At 38.7% G+C, this 6403-nt stretch overlaps 1 pseudogene; it reads right to left on the bottom strand.

Moving 5' to 3' along the window:
* Positions 1 to 2917: 2917 nt before the first annotated feature.
* On the bottom strand, positions 2918 to 3950 carry LOC135271983 (cytochrome b-c1 complex subunit 6, mitochondrial-like; annotated as a pseudogene).
* Between the last annotated feature and the right edge of the window lie 2453 nt (positions 3951 to 6403).

The following is a 6403-nucleotide window of genomic DNA, read 5'->3' as shown; positions in this document are numbered from 1 at the left end:
ACTAAAAATGCAAAGGCTGTGAATGAAACAAACAGGGTGCTGCTTAGAGTCTGAGGTGGGCAGCGGCATCTGGGCTGCATGGTCCCCCAGAAGCTTTCTCTGAAAAGGTAACAATTCAGCTGAGACCTGCAGGTTGAAAAGAAGCAGCCATCAGCAAGCCTGGATGTCATAACCATGTCCTTTTATTTTCTGTATTCTCATGTTTTGACGTCTGGGGTCTTGCTGACCCCAAAGGGGCTGCCCCTCCCAGGGTTAGTCAGTTCCTAAAGATCTCAAACAGGTCAACGGTACACACCTTGCACATGCAAAGCAGCCAATCCAGAGTCCATACCCCAACCCCTCCTTCATGGGGGTCTCCTACAGCATTGCTGAATTCACTTTGTTTTTAACAGGGTCTTGCAGATTCCTTGGGATTTTCTATAGAGCTAATCATGTCATCTGCAAATGCAGACAGTTTTATTTCTTCTTTCAAATCCATATGTCTTTTATATCCTTTTCTTGCATTATTGTACTGGCTAGAGCTTCTAGCACAATGCTGAATAAAAGTGGTGAGAGCAGGCATCCTTGCTTTCCCTGTCTTAGAAGGAAAGCACCATTAAGTATAATGCTAACTGCAAATTTTTTTAATAAATGCTCTTTATCAAATTGAGGATGTTCTCCTCCTATTTCTATTTTTTTCTGACAGTTTTTGATCATAAATAAACATTAGATTTTGCCAAATTCTTTTTTCCACATCAACTTTAGGTTGTTACTATGGTGAATTACACTGATGACTTTTTGAATATTGAATCATCATTATATCCCTAGAACAAAAATCCTACTTGAAATAGTATATATTTCTTTTTATAAATTGCTGAATTATATTCTCTAATGCTTTGTACTATGTCTGGTTTTGCTATGAGACCTGTCTGGTTTTGGTATTAGTCGCTTCACAAAGATGAACTGGAAAGTGTTCCCTTACATTTTTGGAAAAGATTTTTGTGTAGAATTGGTGTCAATTCATCCTTAAACATTTGGTAGAAGTAGCCAATGAAATTATATGAGCTTAGAAATTTCCATCTTAGGAGATATTTAATTACAAATTCTATTTTCTTTAAGTTACAGCACTAATCAAAATAACCATTTCACATTGGCTGAGTTGCAGAAGTTTGTGTTTTCTGATGAATTAATTCATTTCATCTAAGTGTCAAATTTGCATGTGTAGTTGTTCATAGTATCCCACATCATATTAATGTCTAGGGTCTGTATTGATAAAACAGGTTTCACTCTTGATATTTGTAATTTGTGTAGTTATTCTTTTTTTTTTCTTTGCCAGTCTTTCTAGAAGTTAATCAATTTTATTGATGCCTTCAAATAATCGGTTTTTCTGTTTCATTGATTTTTTTTCTATTGTTTTTCTGCTGTTGATCTCATTGATGTCTGTTCTTTATTTTTTCCTTCCTTCTGCTTACATTTTGAAGTTTTCAAACTTCTTGAGATGGGAGCTTGGATTATTGATTTTCAAGTTTCTCCTTTTCTAGTGCATGTGTTGAGAGATACAAACATTGCTCTCGGCGCTGCCTTAGATGTGCACACACACATTTTTATATGTTGTATTTTCATTTTCCCTCAGTTCAGTATACTTTTTTTTTTTTTTTTGAGACGGAGTTTCGCTCTTGTTACCCAGGCTGGAGTGCAATGGCGCGATCTCGGCTCACCGCAACCTCCGCCTCCTGGGTTCAGGCAATTCTCCTGCCTCAGCCTCCTGAGTAGCTGGGATTACAGGCACGCGCCACCACGCCCAGCTAATTTTTTGTATTTTTAGTAGAGACGGGGTTTCACCATGTTCACCAGGATGGTCTCGATCTCTCGACCTCGTGATCCACCCGCCTCGGCCTCCCGAAGTGCTGGAATTACAGGCATGAGCCACCGCGCCCGGCCAAGTTCAGTATACTTTTTAATTCCTTTAATATTTCCTCTTTGTCTCATGGGATTTTCACAAGCATGCTGTTAAGCTTCCATGTGTTCAGAAATTTTCTGATCACTTTTCTGTATTGATTTCTAGTTTGATTGCATTATATTAGCAAATGTACTCTGTATGATTTCGATTCTTCTAAATTTGTTAAAGTTTGTTTTATAGTTAAGGATATGTTCTATGTTGCTACCTGCTTTGTGGGCCTAAAAAGGGTGTGTATTTTGCTGTTGTTAGACAGAATATTCTGTAAATGTTAACCATACACTGTTGGTTGGGGGAGTGACTGAGTTCTTTTATACCCTTGCTGATTTTATGTCTAGTTATTCTAGCAATTGTTGAGTGAGGAACACTGAAGTCTCCAACTATAATTGCAGATTTGTCTGTTTCTCCTTTCAGTTCCATCGGTTTTTGCTTCACACATTTTGAAGCTCTTTTAGATGCCTGTCTTCTTGGTGTGTTGACCCTTCATCATTAATAATATTCCTCTCTGCCTCTGGTAATCTTCTTTGCTCTGAAATTTGCTTTATCTGTTATTAATGTAACCATCCCTGGTTTCTTTTCATTAACGTTTATATAGATACCCTTTTTCATTTTTTTGTTTTCAAACTGCACATATCATTATGTTTGAAGTGAGTTTCCTATAGCCAGCATACAGTTGAGTCCTGCTTTTTAATCCACTCTGTCAATCTATGCTTTTTATTTGCTGCAGTAAGACCATTTATATTTAATATCATTTATGATATGTTAGGGCTTAAAGCTGCCACTTTATTTTTTTGCAGATCACAGAACTTTGTTAAGATGGAGTCACTGCAAATTAGATAGAAGTTACTAGCCTAAGCCAAAATCTATGAGGTTCATATGAATTTACAGTTACACAAATAAGAAACAAGTGGCATATTCAAAACCATAAGGAAATATCCTGATGCCCAGGTGATGAAGGCTGGGGTGAATAAGTCCACACATTTATTTCAAGTTGTTAAAAAGTTTGTGGGCCAAGCAATTGTCCCTTGCGTGCAAGAAGTCAAAGAGCTCCTCTTGCAATCGTCTCCTGTGTGTGATTGAGAGGATACACGCTTGTCACAGAGTTCTAGCTGCTCCCAGGCCTTTACACATTTCGCCAACTGCCCGCATTGCCCTCTCACTGTTGTTAGGGGATTCACTCATTCCTCCTCTTCCTCTTTCTCCTCCTTAGGATCTCAGGACCTGCTCAGCATCTTTTACTCATCCTCCAGTCCTGTGTCTGGCTACTTTCCAGAGTCAACACGAGCAGCAACAGCGGCCCCTAATCTACTTCAGAATCAAAAAGGACTTGAATTTTTTGTTTTGTTTTTTATTTGCCTTCTTTTACTTGCTTCACTTTAGATTACTTGAACTTTTAGAATTCTATTTTATTTTATACTGTTTTTGAATGTACAGCTTTTTGAGTAGCTTTTGTGTATGTGGCTGTTGTAGTATTACATCATATATACATAATATCACAGTCTAATGGTGTCATTATTTCATCAATTCAAGTGAAGTATAAGCACCTATCTCTTTATAAGTCAATTTACCCTCCTCGTTGTCTTGACCTGTTTATGGTAACCCTGCATAGGATGGATCCCTTCCAAAATTTGATTTAGATGTCAAGACTAGTGATACTATATTCACCCCAAGAGAAAATGAAATGGCTCATGATTCACATAATGAGGCTTTCTGGGGAGAGCACCATGGCTTACAAGCAGTGCCAAAAATGGCTTGAGAGGGCAGAGAAAAGCTTGGGGTGTTTATGGTGGTTGAGGGCAGGGCCAGAGTGAAGGTTTCTGCATGTTGTTCAAACCTCCCCTGGCTGAAGGAGGGAGAACCCAGGCTTTCTTATCAGTTTGCCCAGATGTGAAGCAGAAACAGAAGGATGAGTGATGAGGCTTCAAAGCTGTCAACCATCAAACATCAAAAAAACTGGATCAAGCTCTATTACATCATTATTTCCTCTACATACATGTAAAGTTTGTCTCTCCATCTTTTATGTTTAAGAAATACTTTCTAACATACCATTTTAATTCCCTTGTTGTTTCCTTAAAATTGTTTTTGAATTATTTTTCTTAGTGGTTGCCATGGGGATTATACTTCTTTCTAACTTATAACAATCTAGTTCAAATTAACAACAACTTAATTTTAACGGTATATAAAAACTTTTGCTTCTGGCCAGGCATGGTAGCTCACACCAGTAATCCCAGCACTTTGGGAGGCCGAGGCAGGCGGATCACCTGAGGACCAAAGTTCAAGACCAGCCTGGCCAAAATGGTGAAACCCCCGTCTCTACCAAAAATTCAAAAATTAGCTGGATGTGGTAGTGGGCACCTGTAATCCCAGCTACTCAGGAGGCTGAGGCAGGAGAACCACTTGAACCCGGGAGGCAGAGGTTGCAGTGAGCCACTGCAGATCATGACACTGCACTCCAGCCTGGGTGACAAGAGTGAAACTCCGTCTTAAAAAAAAAATTTTTGCTTCTATACAGCTCCATTCTCTTCATTTCTTTCTCTGCAATTATCATCATAGATATTACAACTTTGTGTGCACCCATTAACACAGTTTTATCAATATTACTTTATGGCAGTGACTTTTAAATCAGCAAGGAGAAAAAAAGAAAAAACATTATACCATATTTTATATTTACCTATGAGGTGCTTTGTATTTCTTCATGTGGATTTCACCTGCTGACCAGTGTCCTTTCATTTTATCCTAAAGGACTCCCTTTAGCATTATGTGTGTGGCACGTCTACTAAAGACAAACTTCATCACTTAGGTGTATCTGAGAATGTCTTAATTTCACCTCCATTTTTAAATAATTATTTTGCTGTATATAAAATTTGTTGTTGACACATTTTTTTTCCCACATCGTTTGATTTAGTACTGTTGCAAACACACCACAAAATCTCAAAAAAATCCAATGCAAACAGAATAAATTTCTTGGGCTCTAATATTTTTTAGTCACCTGACAACCTACCCTCTAAGAAAACGTATTTAAGGTAGGCAAATTATTTTGGGAAGATGAATATAAGAGGCAGTAGGAGGAATTTAAAGAAAATTACCACTACATATTGCAGAAACGTACTGGAAGGCAAATATGGTCCAAAGAAAAACCTCCACTAAAAAAAATGCTGAACGTTGACCATAGAACTAGCACCCTGGTCCCAGGTCAATAATTTGAACCAAAAAAAAAAAATTTTAAAGACCTTGTTCAATTATAAGGTTAGTGAAAGAATATAGTAGAGTTATATGTTAATGTGACACCTGAAGTCAAAGAGCACTACTATTCAAGGGGCATAATGTCTTGATCTTAGGATCAAAAGACTTTAAGCTGGAGAGTCTGCATTACAGTAGAAAAATGGAAAGTGCTTTATGCGCATGGATTCAGAACATACCAGCAACCTACATGTGCAGCACTGTCTAAGCCATAATGATCTTTCTCATCTCCCACTGAAGGTAGATGTAAGAATTTCTGGCCAGGCGCGGTGGCTCATGCCTATAATCCCAGCACTTTGGGAGGCCAAGGTGGGTGGATCACGAGGTCAGGAAATGGAGACCATCCTGGCCAACGGGGTGAAATCCCAGCTCTACTAAAAATATAAAATTTAGGTGGGCATGGTGGCACATACCTGTAATCCCAGCTACTAGAGAGGCTGAGTCAGGAGAATCACTTGAACCGGGGAGTCAGAGGTTGCAGTGAGCCAAGATCATGCCATGGCACTCCAGTCAGGCAACAGAGCAAGAAGACTCTATCTAAAAAAAAAAGAAATCTCTTACAGATCTTTGATAGAAGGTTGGGTCCTTCCTCCTCCTCCTCCCTCTCCTCCTCCTCCTCCTCCCTCATAAAGAACCCAAACATTTATACTTGTCACACACCCTGAAGCTGAAAGCAATAAAGAATGAACACATACAGCAAGTTGGTAGGTGCATCTCTGTTTAGGAATTGACTTAACTAACATTGGGTTTCTATTGACAGAACCAGGGAGGAGGTTGCCTAGGACCTTCCTGAAGCTCCCTTTGTACCCTGAGTGAGCAGACCACAGCTAATTTTAAGTGGCAAAAGAAATAAAAAATTCCTCCAGAATGAGAAGTCTGATTTCTGGCTAAAACAGTGCTCTTACATGCGGTATATGAGCACATTCAACGACCACTAGAATAGAACCTGAGGGTGGGCACATGATGACAACTGCTGGAAATCTTGCTGTTAGATAAGAATTGAAGAGTGTCTGAGTTTTTAGATAATGTTAAACATCGGAATACGATTAACAGGTTGTATTCAGGACCTATTCTTGATACTGTCTAAATAAAAACAAAAATAACTGCCTAAAGAGAACATCTGCATCGTAAACCACAGAACATATTATCTGGGTGAAAGAATGATTTAACTCATGAAACTCGAGAACACAAGAACAACGACAATAATCGTTTCCTTGAACACAGTCA

This window comes from Aotus nancymaae, unplaced genomic scaffold (genome assembly GCF_030222135.1).
Source record: "Aotus nancymaae isolate 86718 unplaced genomic scaffold, 86718_ANA_hifiasm-v0.15.2.pri h1tg000099l, whole genome shotgun sequence".
In the NCBI taxonomy this organism is placed as follows: domain Eukaryota; kingdom Metazoa; phylum Chordata; class Mammalia; order Primates; family Aotidae; genus Aotus; species Aotus nancymaae.
The sequence above is the reverse complement of the archived record's forward strand: the minus strand, read 5'-3'. Positions and strand labels throughout refer to the sequence as shown.